This window comes from Pseudophryne corroboree, chromosome 7, assembly GCF_028390025.1.
Source record: "Pseudophryne corroboree isolate aPseCor3 chromosome 7, aPseCor3.hap2, whole genome shotgun sequence".
In the NCBI taxonomy this organism is placed as follows: domain Eukaryota; kingdom Metazoa; phylum Chordata; class Amphibia; order Anura; family Myobatrachidae; genus Pseudophryne; species Pseudophryne corroboree.
The window spans coordinates 502,999,704-503,015,754 of record NC_086450.1 but is presented as its reverse complement, the minus strand read 5'-3'; the positions used below and the strand labels follow the sequence as shown (position 1 = coordinate 503,015,754).

At 51.6% G+C, this 16,051-nt stretch overlaps 1 protein-coding gene across 1 annotated transcript in view; it reads left to right on the top strand.

The window, feature by feature from the left end:
* LOC134945808 (sulfotransferase 1C1-like) overlaps window positions 1-16,051 on the top strand; it is a 51,240-nt gene that overhangs the window by 20,400 nt on the left and 14,789 nt on the right. The window lies entirely within an intron of this gene.

Sequence of the window (16,051 nt, the reverse complement as noted above, 5' to 3'; positions counted from 1 at the left end):
CATTAATACCTAAACACAATAACTAAGCAGAAATACAAACACTAGCAAACGATTGCAAATACAAATAAACAGAAAGAGGATAGATGGCACACACTTATAGGTTAGCTACAAAATAACAATTGCATACATACAGAGTAACGAAATGGCCACAGAGAAAAACTTACACACGTGGGAATGAATCGCATGCGCTATCTGGAAACCAGCTCTCAGTCATCGCGGGGAAAACCTTGTGGAGAGAAGTGAGGCTGGTCTGGCTATGGGGGTCTTTATATACACAACATACTGTACAATACAATGGGCCCTACAATCTCATTGTTCATTGGACACAGGAATGTCTCTCTGCACTATGACAAAAGGTCATAGGTGGATTTGAACAGGTGGGCTGTGACTATTTCAAACTGCTCAGATGGGAGGTATCCTCAAGATTCCCGCCGCATGGATAATGAACCGCAAATACAGTAAATGTCCATAACCTACTCATAGACATAACTATACGCAGGAGCGATTAATCTCTACCTAACCAGCACCGGATTGTTTCTAATAAAATACTCTTCAGTTAGGTACCAGACACCACTGTTCAACCTTTGTCAGACCCTTTGTATCGTGAAAAGAGGAATTCCCTGGTCCCTGAACCATTTACACTAAACATACTTGCAGACATTATTAAGGGGATTAATATCTACAAAACACATTATATTGGTTAAATATGTAGCGATCGAGTCGCTCGCTAGTCGCACACAAACTCTACCGTAAATGCACATCCCCACGCGCAGGCGACGTGGGAGCGTCCCTTACGCAACCTGAGGGGATGCGTACGCACGGGGGAGTGGGTGCACGAGCAGCGGGCATGTGCATTTGGGTTGGTACATGGCGATGAGAATAACGATATTTTTCGACTTTGACAGTCCACTCTTTGGCAGTCACCAATAACTGCCACTTCCTAAACAATTCAAACAGAAAAATATATGTCATCATGTAAATACTTTTTTATGATTGGGTAAAGGGAGGAGAGGAGAAGGTGGGAAAGATATGACCTATTGAGATAGTAAAGCATGTGTGTATGAATCCATGTCTGAGGGGTCATGTATCATCGTGCCGTACGTGTTTTAAAGCAAGCTTCGAGGTATTGCGAAGTATACATTTGAATCCTTCTTATCCCGTATTAAGGGTCTGTGGATGGGCTGTCAAACTCTACCGAGCTCTTATCGGCTTTTGGTTGCAACAAATGGGGTGCACATTAGTTGATGATACATGAGGGGGGGGGATTATGTGGATGCTAATATGTGAGAATCACCTGTCGACTATGTGGGATACTACCTGGAGGTTGTAGAGATGAAGATAAGAAACAAGCGTTATAAATGCAGTCATATAACTATGTGAGTTTTAGTATACAGTCGCCGATTGAGGTCTTGTTGATGTCTTGTCTGATGTACGTGTTGTCTGATGTCTCGCGGTGCTTTTGCTGTAAGTGGTGAACAAAAGCTGTTCCAGTGTCCATAAAATTACAGTCTCTAAAGTATTGGGTGTCCACTTTCCAGTAGATAGTTAAAGTCACTAAAAGTATTGGGTGTCTGTGACACAGTTCATCAATGGTCTGTATAAAAGAGGTTGTCATATTCTTCTTCCAAGTGGATGTCCTTGTACCTTGGAGGAAAACAAAGGAGAAACGGGTGAAAGAAACGGACCGTGGAATCACATTTTCATCTCTATCGTTGGGTCGTAAATTAAACCAATTGGTATTACAGTGTCCTCGCTCCTCAGACTCATCACTCTGGTACTACGTTTACACTTCATTAAAGTCCGAACGCATCTAAATATCAGAATAAATGTATTTAGGGAGTAGTCCTTACTGGCGCTAAGCAGCTTAGATGTGACAGACTTGATAGGCTTCACATCTGCCCTCCTAGTGTGAGTGTTGGGGTACGCATCAACTTCCTACATCTAAGATCTATATAATTCACAGCTTTGCTCGGTTGAACCCCTTGAGATCCACACTGGGTGTATAAAAAACGGTAGAAGCCACCATTCCTATGAAAGAAACCTTGATGTGCTTATATATCCCCGCTTAAAGTGTGAGTGGGGTACGCTTTGGATTCTGTTTAGTCTTCTATAAAAAAAAAAAAAAAAGCCTCTAAAAAGGCACTAATACTTACCTTGTTATTACATAAGACTTACTACACATTGGTTTTTTATTACGTCTGTTTTATTCCATATTACCTTTGTTGGAGTCTCCATACCTAAATGGTCTGAACCAAAGGAGAACATCAGATAAAGAAAACATCTCACCCAACCCAAAAGGAACGTTTTGGTGATATTGTACTAATGATTTTTAGCGCTTGTGATGTATTGCAGTTTTCAAAATTCTGTTTTTTGCATCTAAATATCAGACCAATCAATATGATGACTCCCAGAATACACAAGAGAAATTTCCCTACATCCATGATAATGCCTTGGGCCCATTCTCCTAAACCAGAGAACCAATTTCGTGGGTTCAATCATGACACCCAGCTGGTCAGTTCATTACCCACAGCAGCGAGAGTAAGATTATGCCTCCTTCGAAACTCCCACTTTAATTGCAAAATGTCATCCATCTTTTGGTCTATGACCTCGGCCGGGTCCTCAGTGCTGTTTGTAATATACGTGCAGCACTTTACACCATACTGAGTTGCTAGGGTAACACAATACCCGCCTGTCATTGCTGTGAGGTAATTGAGAATCATCCTATGCTGAACCAGCTCTGTTTTGTAGGCTTGTAGCTCTCTCCCAGTATACCTGAACGTGTCGTCATACATTTCGGTGATATTGTCTATCAGGTTCGCAAGTGCGTTTATATACCTAAAGTTTATCACTCCTCTGGCGGTACGAGTGATATCTAACGCGAGTAGGAATTGAATCCCGGTGGATTCATGGATCAGATCAGAGGCCGGATGCTCTGTCCTCTCTATCAGGTGCCTTTTAACAACGTGCTCGTAATGAGTGTGAGTATAAGGAGCTTGGGCACCGCGGTGAATGTCTTTCATTTTGTTATGGGATACAGTCATTACTTCAGGCAGTACCTTTCCAATGTAACACAATCCCTCTGAGTTTGGGGCGAGCCACTTATACGCCTTCCTCCCGCATATGAAATATGCATCATCGGGGAGAACATATGGGACGGAGTATGACATAACCATGTTACAAACTTTCCATGTGAATACTCCTAACCCTAATTCTCCCATCTGTCTAGTGCACGTATCTGGTTGTACGATATGTGCACAGTATCCTGGTGATACTTCTCCAACTCGCATGGTCCTACTTCCTAGAGTGTACCTAGACCGGAAATATTTTCCACTGTTGGCTATCTGGCTTATAAACTCTGAATCTATGGGCATTCTATCGGCTCTATGGGGGACATTCCGAGTTGTTCGCTCGCAAGCGGATTTTAGCAGATTTGCTCATGCTAAGCCACCGCCTACTGGGAGTGAATCTTAGCATCTTAAAATTGCGAACCATGTATTCGCAATATTGCGATTACATACCTCGTAGCAGTTTCTGAGTAGCTTCAGACTTACTCGGCATCTGCGATCATTTCACTGCTTGTCGTTCCTGGTTTGACGTCACAAACACACCCAGCGTTCGCCCAGACACTCCCCCGTTTCTCCAGCCACTCCTGCATTTTTTCCGGAAACGGTAGCGTTTTTTCCCACACGCCCATAAAACGGCCTGTTTCCGCCCAGTAACACCCATTTCCTGTCAATCACATTACGATCGCCAGAACGATGAAAATGCCGTGAGTAAAATTCCTAAGTGCATAGCAAATTTACTTGGCGCAGTCGCAGTGCGGACATTGCGCATGCGCATTAAGCGGAAAATCGCTGCGATGCAAAGATTTTTACCGAGCGAACAACTCGGAATGACCCCCTATGTGAAAATGTCATGGTTTGATTACTCCATGACACTTCCCAATTTCCCGGCTTTCGGGGATTGGAAATGTTAAAGCATACTAAGGACCTATCTACATGATATTGGTGGAGCTTCAAACTAGGAGGACTAGAGATATTAAACCTCTTGTCCACCGGCCTCCCACCACTTAACTCAAGTACCTCTCCTGTCGTTAAAGGGAATGGTACTAGTCCTGATTTGCTATGACCTTGAGGTACTTGAGAGCACACCCAGCAATCTGTCTGGTTTAACACTTTACCCACTAAGGAGTGATAGTCACTCAATGGATGCCAGTCCATGTGGATATTAAAACCGGACTGACATTTCTTGATGCACCCATCCTCGACTATACTGTCACAATGCCGACAGATGCAGTTCTCTTCAGCTAACAATCCTTCACAATTTCTTCTATTGTCAATGAAACCAGATCGTTTTCTGATACTCGCCTTTACTCGGTGATTGTGTTGCTCTTGGAAATCTACGCCTCCATCCTGGTCATCAGAACCCATTCCAGATCCATTCTCGACTTCCATGGTACTCTCACCGAAACAGACTGCTCTGGTCAACAACAGGGTCAACAGGAAAATCCGGAACACAGTCTCTTGAGGCAAGTCCATCTTAGAGGAGGGAAAGGAGAGAAATAAGAAAGGGGAAGGAGAATAGAAGGGAGATGGGAACTGGAGAAAATAACAAAAGGGAAAAAGAAATCTTGGCTCGACAACCGCCTCCGATTCTTATTGCTTTCAGTGCTCAGGTGCCGTCTCAACCTTCCTGAAACAGACACTCTAACGATACAATTTCCTCTACCGTCTGTTCTTTGTCACGGGACCTCTCTGGGTCAGCGACCTTCTTACAGTGAGACGAATGGACCCAAGTCTCCCTCTCGGCAACCTTCAATGCTGTTGTGCTGGTTAATAAGACTTGATATGGTCCTTCCCATCTGTCAATAAGGCAACCTGAGCATAGAAAATTCCGTATCATTACATAATCCCCAGGTTCAATGTCATGACAATTACTGTCTGGCAGACCAGGAATCACCAACTTTAGATTATCATTCTGATTCCTCAATTGCTTACTCATCTTAACCAAATATTTTACGGTTACTTCATTGTTACACTTCAAATCATCCTGGGGGTTAATCATAACATGGGGTTGTCGACCAAACAGAATTTCAAAGGGGGACAGGTTAAGAGGGGACCTGGGAGTGGTTCTGATGCTATATAGTACAAGTGGCAAAGCTTCAGGCCATAACAATCCTGTTTCAGCCATCACTTTGCTTAACTTGTTTTTAATAGTGCTTGTGACAGGACGGTACCGTACGGAAGCACTCGCCGCTTGCCGCGTCCCGTTGACTGCGCACAGAATGGAAGGTCAAGCCGCACGAGGCCTGACCACATAGGGGATTCCCGCTTACCGTCAGTAACCGCCTGTTACTGACTCCACCCACTGCGCTGTGGGCGGGTTCTTGCTGCCACCACCAAACTCCTAACCTGCCGTGGCGTTTGGAACCACGGTTCTGCTCTGCATGTGCCGACGCACTGCCTTACCACCCCTGTGTGGTGCTGACGAATCCCCACTAGCCACTTGCTAGGCCTCTACCGGTAGCTGGCGGAAGGCGGAGCTTGGAGACGTCAGGTGCTTCCCTGGACAGCCGGAGAACGGGGCTAGGTTTGGCCTAACCCTGTAGGTCACAAGATGAAGCAGTCTTCTTGAGGCAAAGGTGTTTATTGCTCAAATAACCTTTAAAAAGGCTCCTCCCTATTGCTAGGGGCAACAGCATACAATCAAGATGTTTTCAGCAGAAGAAGATGTTACAATTACACACTCCTATGGGCCAACTGCCCTTCTTTTATCCCTCTCCAAGACCCCTTACCACAGGGGGTAAGCCCGCCCTGTGGTGCACAACCAATCAATGTTTACCCATGAGCTGTGCATGCTCTGGTCTCATGCACACCTAACATTGTTCCCTATGGACAGTGGGGAGTGGTCGGTCTCCTTTGTCTCTCCCATCTGGGAGAGTAGGATACTCCCACGGTGCCGTTCAGTCTGGCTGGGGGGAGGTTTTCCCTCCTAAATCTGACTTCCAGAAATCTGCCCGGGACCCCTCTCACTGCCCGCAGCCTGGATTTGGGCTCCAGAGCTGGGCAGCCGGGCTCCCCGGTCCAGGTTTCTTGGCACTACGGCTGATCTCCATGGAGCTCCAAGAAACCACTCAGCTGGTTTCATAGCTAAGCTGCTTCTCTTTCTCCCTGTACCCTTTGGAAATGTGAGGCTGGATGGGAAAGCATTCCGTTTTTGGGGACAAGGTCTGGGAGAATCCATCAGCCTGCACAGCCATGGATTCCCCCCTCCTGGGACACACAATCAAGTAAGTGCATTTTACCTTTACATACATTACACTTAAATCACACTGTACATTTCCCCTGTTAAATATACACTGAGCCTGTGCCCTGCACAGACTCTACAGACTCAGGCACTGCAGTGCCTTACAACACACTGTAGGTCATTATTTAACTGCTGTGCCCAGCGCTCAGCGCTGGGCTTCCCTAGCCCTGCAGCCTGGCTGCTAGGGCTCTCTCTCAGTGCTGGAGGTATGGGGCTGGCTTCCCCCATCCTCCAGCCTGCCTTCCTGCCTCTGGGGTTCCAGGGAGCTGGCTCTCCCTGTCCCCCCAGTGTGGCACTAACCAGTGGCCTCGCCGCACGCAGCGGCGCACCCCCCTGTACCGAAGTCCGGCGGCCCGGGACACTTGTCCTGGCCGCCGTGACCCTGGCTTGTTTCAGCGCTGAGGCGCCGGGAGCGTAGCTCCCGGACCCCAGCACTCACCATCCTGCTGGGCAGCCTAATTTCACCCACGCCGCTAGGGAGCCGGCTAGCCCGGTCCCCCATGCGCGGCGCCTGACTGGTAGCCTCGCCGCAGCGTCCGGCGGGGAGCCGGGCTGTGGCGCACCCCCCTCGCCAGCTAGCAGCCCGGGACGTCCGTCCCGGCTGCTGCGGCTGGCCACCCGTGCTGGGCTGAGGCGCCGGGAGCAGAGCTCCCAGCCTCCAGCGGCGGCTCTCACAGAGAGCACTGCAGCGGGAGCCGAGCTCCCAGCCGCAGCGCTCACCCTTCTCCCCGGCGCGCACACTCCAGTGCGCCCGGGGCTACACTGATCGCTGCCGGGAGCGGAGCTCCCGGACTCCGGCGGTCAGCGGCTGCCTCCTCTCCCCCGGCGCGCACACACTGCTGAGCGCGCCGGGGGTTGTCCTCCCTGCCGTGGTCCCCGGAGGGGTCCGGGACCACGGCACAGTTTAAAATACATGTTTTTTTTACATTAATAAAACACGGCGCCTAGCGCCCACAATACATTTTTAAATCTGGCGCCAAGCGCCCATTGTCTTTGCAAATGGCGCCGGGCACTAGGGGTTTAACCCCTTCAGTGCCAAAGCGGCCATTTGCCTCGTGGCTGGGGCTCTCCGGCCACACTCCTCCCCCCCCATTCAAGCGGGTCAACCAGGGACCCATGTCCCAACGATTTGGGTCCTGGTCCCGCAGTCCGTTGAGGTGAAGGGGATGCTACCTGGGGGGTGTAGGCTCTGGCCTAGACAGTTCATCCATAGTGTAGTGGGCCTCTCGTCGTGGGTGCACAATGTTCAAATAGTCCACCTGAAGTCCAAGTTCAAGGCTCCACCACAAAAGTCTGTCCAATTCCCCCAAGGTAGGTTGCCGCCACCTAACGGGTAGGTGGTAAGTCACCACGGTGGGGGGCCGGTTACAAACAAGTGCCACCCAAGGTGTCCCAATCGTGGCATACCCCACCTCCCACAATAGCAGTATACTGCTCAACCAGGCCACAGGGTGCTCCTGCCCATATGGCTCTTTCTGGCTCGGTACTGCTCCCAGTCCGTGCAGTGGCGCAATAGTTCGTAACACACAGTCCTGGTCAAGAATGTGCGCCATCAGCACTGGAGCGGGTACCCGAGCCTCTTTCAATGACTGGAATGCCAACTCGCAAGCGGGTGCAAAATCCACTGACTTGGGAATGCCCTTCCTAGCCATCTCTGTCAAGGGGTTCACTACAGGACTAAAGTCAATGACAACATGTCCGTAGGGCCTTACAGGTTCTAAGGTCAGTACCGGTCTGGGTGATGTGGGTCGGGGACAGCCTCTGGTTGCCTCCACCCCCTCTGGGTTGGGCCTACCCCTGTCTCCTCCCACATGGTGCCCCAGGCACTGCACCTCCGTCATACCTATCTGGCAACTGTCTGCCCGAACTGCCAGACCTGCCCTCCAATCCTCCTCCGTCGACCTATGACTCGGGAAACCTACCCTGTCACCTAGGCCTACTCTTCCCTCCTCGTCCGCTACCTGTGCCACAGTGATGGCGGCCAGACCACCAGCCTCTGGATCCTGTGTGGCATCCACTACAGGGAGGCTGCGTGTCTTCCCCGATCTACTGCGCACAGGCAGGGGACCTGCTATGTCCACAGCAACTTGCTGCAAGGGTTCTCCTATGGGCAGAGGCCCAGAGACAACACAAACGCTGGAGTGCACCGGCTGCCAACGCATGGCACCAGCCTTACAGTTGGTCTGGGCGTCATCCGACATTCCAGACCAGGGTAAGCTCTGTGTCAGGCACTTCAGGGTACGGTCTGTCTCCGGGTTGCTGTCCAAAGGGGTTTCGCTGGCAACCGACACCGGTTGCGCAGGAACGTTCCCTGAGGGGACCAGTTGGACACATTCCCTATCTGGTCTATCCCCTCCCACTTTCCTGTCTACCCTGTACCTTAACCCTTCCCGCCAGGTCAAACTTCCCGCCCCAACCCTGTCAAGGCCGCTGCCAGAGTGGCGCCTCATGCCTTTCGGGGATGGGTCAGAGAGTCGAGCCTCCCTAAACTCCTGCCTGTGGCCCTCAATCTCTCCTAAATTGGGACACTCTACAGGGGGATCTAGGTGGGGACTACTAGGGTCAGTCTGGTAGGGGTCAGTCATGGAAAAGTCAGTGTGGTTTCTCATACTCACCGCTGGAGTTGGCAAACCACTTGGGTCAGGAGCATCATTGGGCACCCCCACAGGATCAAACGAGCTGGAACCGACATCCTCTGCGTCGCTAGGGGACGTAGGCATACCAGAGGCAAAAGGCATGCGGGGTCGATGTGCTGATCTAGCCGCTGTAATCTTTTCCTCTGGGCTGGTTGATGCTGTGGTTGGCTGTGCTGGCAGTTGTCTAGCAGCTGTAGTCTTTTCCTCTGGGCTGGGCTGTGCTGGAGTAGCTGATGTCAACGGTGGGTTTGGAACTTGACTCCGGGGAATGGCGCCAACAAACGTAGTGACGATCCCACCACCCAGGTCATTTCCTAGGACCACATCAGTTGGGAGACCATCCATGACGGCAACTTCTCGCAACTCTGGTCCAGCTCCCCAGTCCAGGTAGACTCTTGCCATGGGAACCGCTTTTTCTGTTCCTTCTGCCAGGGTGATCGTGGCAGTGCGACCCTGCAATACTGCAGCAGGATCTATAAGGTGGGGGCTCACCACAGTGATTGAGGCCCCAGAGTCTCTTAGGCCTTCTCCCTGCAGGGGTCCCACGTGGACTGGCTGCAGGTGCCTCCACATGTTGTGTAGGGGCTGTTTGGCCATGCAGGTGACTCTCTCCGCAGAGTGCACCTGTCTCTCGCCACACTCCATCGGACTGACTGGAGGGGGAACAGTCTCTGTAGGCTCATCTCCTCTCATCAAACAAGCAAGCCGGGCTCCAGCACTCGGATTTGGGGCACGAGTCTGGGGTGCTTGGGATGCAGGACAGTTCATCCTCAGATGTCCGATTTTCCCACAGCCGTAGCACTTCTTCTCCAGTCGTGGCACCGATGATCTCTGATCAGTTGCAGGGACGCTGCGGTGCGGTTGCTGGCCAAGAGCACCCGGGTTGGAAGATGCTTGTCTTTGGGGGTGATGAGCTGAAGAGGGTGGTCCCCTTGGTGGTACAGTCTGTTGGAGCTGGCTGCTGGCGGGGCGCTTCTGCCCCCGTGGCCGAATTGCCACATATTTGTCGGCTAATTGGGCAGCCATTTTTAAGCTGGGTGGCTCCCGATCTAGCACCCACTCCTTCACTTCTTGGGCGCACCTGCGGTAGAACTGCTCCCTGCAGATCAGGTCGATCAGTGCGTCCCATGTAGTGGCTTCCGAATCCTTCACCCACTTCACCACGTACTGCCGCAGCTGGGTGGCGAACTGCTCATGGGTGCTGCTAGGATTCTTGGGCAAGTCTCTGAACTTCTTCCTGTAAGACTCTGGAGTGATGAAGAATCGCTGGAGGAGGGCCTTCGCGACTTCGTCGTAGTTCCCGCAGTCCTCCGTCGCCACTCCTCGGTAGGCCTCCAAGGCCTCTCCATGCAGAGTGGGCACAAGGTGTCTCACCCACTCTGACTTGGGTAGATCGTGTAGTTTACAAGTCCTTTCAAAAACTTGCAAATGTCCATCAATGTCCCCATCACTGTCTGCAAACTTGGCAAACTGTATACGTCCTGATCTGTGTACAACAGCTGACAACGGCTCCCGGGGTACCACGGCCTGTGGTGCCCGCTCATCACGCCACATCTGGATGATGATCAAGCGCTCTTGCTCCGTTGCCCTTTCCCCCAATTCCGCTAGCCGATCTGCTAGGGTATCCGGGCCGCCCCCCCTGGGACGTTGGGATCCTGGCCCTGCTAGGGATTGCTGGGAAACATTGCTGCTGTGAGAGAAGGCGGGGCTTGTGGTTCTCACCGGTTCCTTACGAAGGTCCACTGTTGGGCCGTCCTCTGCGATGCTGACGCCGTCAGTGCTTTCCACCTCCGCCCGATGAGACTCCTCCACGCTCCTGAGCGCCGCCTTCATGACGCTTCTGGACGCGTTGGAAGGGATATCTACACCCTTCCCCTGGCATACGATCTCCAGATCCTCCTTGGACATTCCGCTGAATTCCGCCATCTTGTGCGTTCTCCTGCGCTGCAGTTACTCCTCTCCTGAGTAACTCGGCTTCTCCAATCAGGTGATGAAAAGCCGCCTGGGATTATCCCACCACTATGCCACCAATTTCTGTGACAGGACGGTACCGTACGGAAGCACTCGCCGCTTGCCGCGTCCCGTTGACTGCGCACAGAATGGAAGGTCAAGCCGCACGAGGCCTGACCACATAGGGGATTCCCGCTTACCGTCAGTAACCGCCTGTTACTGACTCCACCCACTGCGCTGTGGGCGGGTTCTTGCTGCCACCACCAAACTCCTAACCTGCCATGGCGTTTGGAACCACGGTTCTGCTCTGTATGTGCCGACGCACTGCCTTACCACCCCTGTGTGGTGCTGACGAATCCCCACTAGCCACTTGCTAGGCCTCTACCGGTAGCTGGCGGAAGGCGGAGCTTGGAGACGTCAGGTGCTTCCCTGGACAGCCGGAGAACGGGGCTAGGTTTGGCCTAACCCCGTAGGTCACAAGATGAAGCAGTCTTCTTGAGGCAAAGGTGTTTATTGCTCAAATAACCTTTAAAAAGGCTCCTCCCTATTGCTAGGGGCAACAGCATACAATCAAGATGTTTTCAGCAGAAGAAGATGTTACAATTACACACTCCTATGGGCCAACTGCCCTTCTTTTATCCCTCTCCAAGACCTCTTACCACAGGGGGTAAGCCCGCCCTGTGGTGCACAACCAATCAATGTTTACCCATGAGCTGTGCATGCTCTGGTCTCATGCACACCTAACATTGTTCCCTATGGACAGTGGGGAGTGGTCGGTCTCCTTTGTCTCTCCCATCTGGGAGAGTAGGATACTCCCACGGTGCCGTTCAGTCTGGCTGGGGGGAGGTTTTCCCTCCTAAATCTGACTTCCAGAAATCTGCCCGGGACCCCTCTCACTGCCCGCAGCCTGGATTTGGGCTCCAGAGCTGGGCAGCCGGGCTCCCCGGTCCAGGTTTCTTGGCACTACGGCTGATCTCCATGGAGCTCCAAGAAACCACTCAGCTGGTTTCATAGCTAAGCTGCTTCTCTTTCTCCCTGTACCCTTTGGAAATGTGAGGCTGGATGGGAAAGCATTCCGTTTTTGGGGACAAGGTCTGGGAGAATCCATCAGCCTGCACAGCCATGGATTCCCCCCTCCTGGGACACACAATCAAGTAAGTGCATTTTACCTTTACATACATTACACTTAAATCACACTGTACATTTCCCCTGTTAAATATACACTGAGCCTGTGCCCTGCACAGACTCTACAGACTCAGGCACTGCAGTGCCTTACAACACACTGTAGGTCATTATTTAACTGCTGTGCCCAGCGCTCAGCGCTGGGCTTCCCTAGCCCTGCAGCCTGGCTGCTAGGGCTCTCTCTCAGTGCTGGAGGTATGGGGCTGGCTTCCCCCATCCTCCAGCCTGCCTTCCTGCCTCTGGGGTTCCAGGGAGCTGGCTCTCCCTGTCCCCCCAGTGTGGCACTAACCAGTGGCCTCGCCGCACGCAGCGGCGCACCCCCCTGTACCGAAGTCCGGCGGCCCGGGACACTTGTCCTGGCCGCCGTGACCCTGGCTTGTTTCAGCGCTGAGGCGCCGGGAGCGTAGCTCCCGGACCCCAGCGCTCACCATCCTGCTGGGCAGCCTAATTTCACCCACGCCGCTAGGGAGCCGGCTAGCCCGGTCCCCCATGCGCGGCGCCTGACTGGTAGCCTCGCCGCAGCGTCCGGTGGGGAGCCGGACTGCGGCGCACCCCCCTCGCCAGCTAGCAGCCCGGGACGTCCGTCCCGGCTGCTGCGGCTGGCCACTGGTGCTGGGCTGAGGCGCCGGGAGCAGAGCTCCCAGCCCCCAGCGGCGGCTCTCACAGAGAGCACTGCAGCGGGAGCCGAGCTCCCAGCCGCAGCGCTCACCCTTCTCCCCGGCGCGCACACTCCAGTGCGCCCGGGGCTACACTGACCGCTGCCGGGAGCGGAGCTCCCGGACTCCGGCGGTCAGCGGCTGCCTCCTCTCCCCCGGCGCGCACACACTGCTGAGCGCGCCGGGGGCTGTCCTCCCTGCCGTGGTCCCCGGAGGGGTCCGGGACCACGGCACAGTTTAAAATACATGTTTTTTTTACATTAATAAAACACGGCGCCTAGCGCCCACAATACATTTTAAAATCTGGCGCCAAGCGCCCATTGTCTTTGCAAATGGCGCCGGGCACTAGGGGTTTAACCCCTTCAGTGCCAAAGCGGCCATTTGCCTCGTGGCTGGGGCTCTCCGGCCACAGTGCTGTTTACTCTTTCCACTTTCGCACTCGCCTGGGGGCGGTACGGAGTATGCAGCTTACTATTAATTCCCATTAACTTACACATTGCTTGAAAGACGTCACCTGTAAAATGGGTACCCCTATCACTTTCAATGATTCTAGGGATACCATACCTGCACACAAATTCCTGCACAATTTTCTTTGCAGTAAACACAGCGGTATTTGTGGCCGCGGGAAATGCTTCAACCCAATTGAGAACACGTCAATACAGACCAATACATACTTTAAATTTCTACAAGGTGGTAATTGTATGAAATCAATTTGTATTACCTGGAAAGGGCCATCTGTAGGAGGGATATGGGATGGCTCTGTTGGTATTGCTTTTCCAATATTCTTCCTCAGGCAGGTGAGACATGTCAATGCTCTTTTACCCGCATGGGAAGAAAATCCTGGGGCGCACCAATAAGCTCTTACCAACTTACACATCCCTTCTTTGCCTAGATGAGTCAGCCCATGTGCTGCTTCCGCTAGACTTGGAAGGTATGCTCTGGGTGCCACTGGCTTACCCTGTCCATCTGTCCAGAGTCCTGAGGACTCCTGGCCATATCCTTTTGACCTCCAGACTGCCTTCTCTTGTGGTGAACACAAATGTTGCATTTCACACAATTTCTGTGTGTTGACAGTATTGAATACCATCAGTTGTGTGATGTCTGTCTGTATGGGGGTACTGGCTGCTGATTTAGCAGCTTCGTCTGCTCGGCTGTTACCAAGTGATATCGGGTCTTGGCTATACGTGTGAGCTTTACACTTGATAACAGCCACTCTGTCGGGTTCCTGTATCGCTGTTAGGAGTCTTTTGATGTGGGCTGCATGCGCAACGGGTGTGCCAGCTGCCGTCATGAAATTTCTAAGGCGCCATAGGGCCCCAAAATCATGGACTACTCCAAAGGCATACCTAGAATCCGTGTAGATATTGGCCGCTTTACCTTTAGCCAATTCGCATGCTCTGGTTAGGGAAACCAGCTCAGCAACTTGTGCTGAGTGTGGTGGGCCTAGCGGTTCCGCTTCTATGATACCTTGGTCATCTACAACTGCGTATCCAGTACACAAGTCTCCCGAGTCCGTCTGTCTGTGACAACTACCGTCAGTGTAGAAAGTAAAATCTACATCTTCCAGTGGGTTGTCACTGATGTCAGGCCTTGCCGTGAAATTTTGGGTCAAATATTCCATACAATCATGTGAGTCAGTGTCTATACTAAATCCTCCTTCGCCATCACTCTCATCCCCCACCCTTTGTGCCTGTCCAGGCACACCTGGGAGATATGTTGCAGGATTTAATGCGCTGCATCTCCTTATGGTGATGTTTACCGGGGCCATTAGTGCTAATTCCCACCTTGTAAACCGTGCGGATGAGACATGTCTGGTTTGGGCTGAATTCAGTAAGGCTGACACTGCATGTGGTGTATGAATTGTGAGGTTGTGTCCTAGCACTACATCTTTGCTTTTACTTACTAGCAATGCTATCGCAGCAACGCTTCGCAAGCATGTGGGGAGGGATCGCGCTACCGTGTCTAGCTGAGCGCTATAGTATGCTACCGGCCTGCTGGCATCACCATGCTTCTGGGTTAAGACACCTGCCGTGCACCCAGCACTCTCTGTTCCGTACAGCTCAAAGAGTTTCCCATAATCTGGCATACCTAATGCTGGTGCCTGCGTTAGGCACTGTTTAAGTCTTTCAAATGCCATCTCAGACTCGTCTGTGTGCGAAATCCGATCTGGTTTGTTTGATGAGACCATCTCCTGCAAAGGTAGGGCCAGTATAGAAAACCCTGGGATCCAGTTACGGCAATACCCACACATTCCTAAAAACGTTCTAATCTGTTGCTGGGTTTGTGGCAGGGTCATGTCATGAATTGCTTGAATTCTACCAGCGGTGAGGTGTCTCAGTCCTTGTGTCAGACAGTGTCCCAAGTATTTTACCTTGGTCTGGCATAATTGTAACTTATCTTTGGAAACCTTGTGTCCTGTGTCTGAAAGATGAAACAGAAGCTGTTTCGTATCTCTCAAGGACGATTCGAGTGAATCTGAACACAGCAGTAAGTCATCTACATACTGTATTAATACTGATCCGCTCTCAGGTTGAAAAGACTGTAAACAATCATGCAAGGCCTGCGAGAAAATACTTGGACTGTCAATGAAACCTTGTGGTAAACGAGTCCAGGTGTACTGAACTCCTCTGTATGTGAATGCGAATAGGTATTGACTGTCAGGGTGCAGAGGTACCGAGAAGAAAGCGGAGCAGAGGTCAATCACAGTGAAAAATTTGGCAGTGGGAGAGATTTGCATAAGGATGACAGCTGGATTTGGCACTACGGGGAATTGACTCTCAACTATTTTGTTGATTCCCCTTAGATCCTGCACTAGTCTGTAACCCCTCCCCCCACTCTTTTTAACAGGGAAGATGGGACTATTGGCAGTGCTGAACGTCCTTACCAGAATGCCCTGTTGTAGCAAGCGCTCTATTACAGGGTAAACTCCTAACTCCACCTCTGGCTTCAGAGGATATTGTGGGATTTTTGGAGCTATCCTACCATCTTTTACTTGAACTACTACAGGAGCTACATTTGCCATCAATCCAGTGTCTTGTCCATCCTTGGTCCAAAGTGATTCCGGTATCTGGGAAATCATTTCCTCTACCTTGGACGGACATCTATCTTTAACAGCAGTATGCGTCATTAACCTTTGTGGGGTATCTAACATATCCTGCACTTCCTGAGCGTGATTTTCAGGTATATCTAAAAACACACCTTCAGGAGTACAATATATGACACATCCCATTTTGCAAAGCAAATCTCTACCAAGTAGATTAGTCGGAGCCGATGCAGCCAGCAGAAAAGAATGCTTGGTATGCAAAGGCCCTATCGTAATCT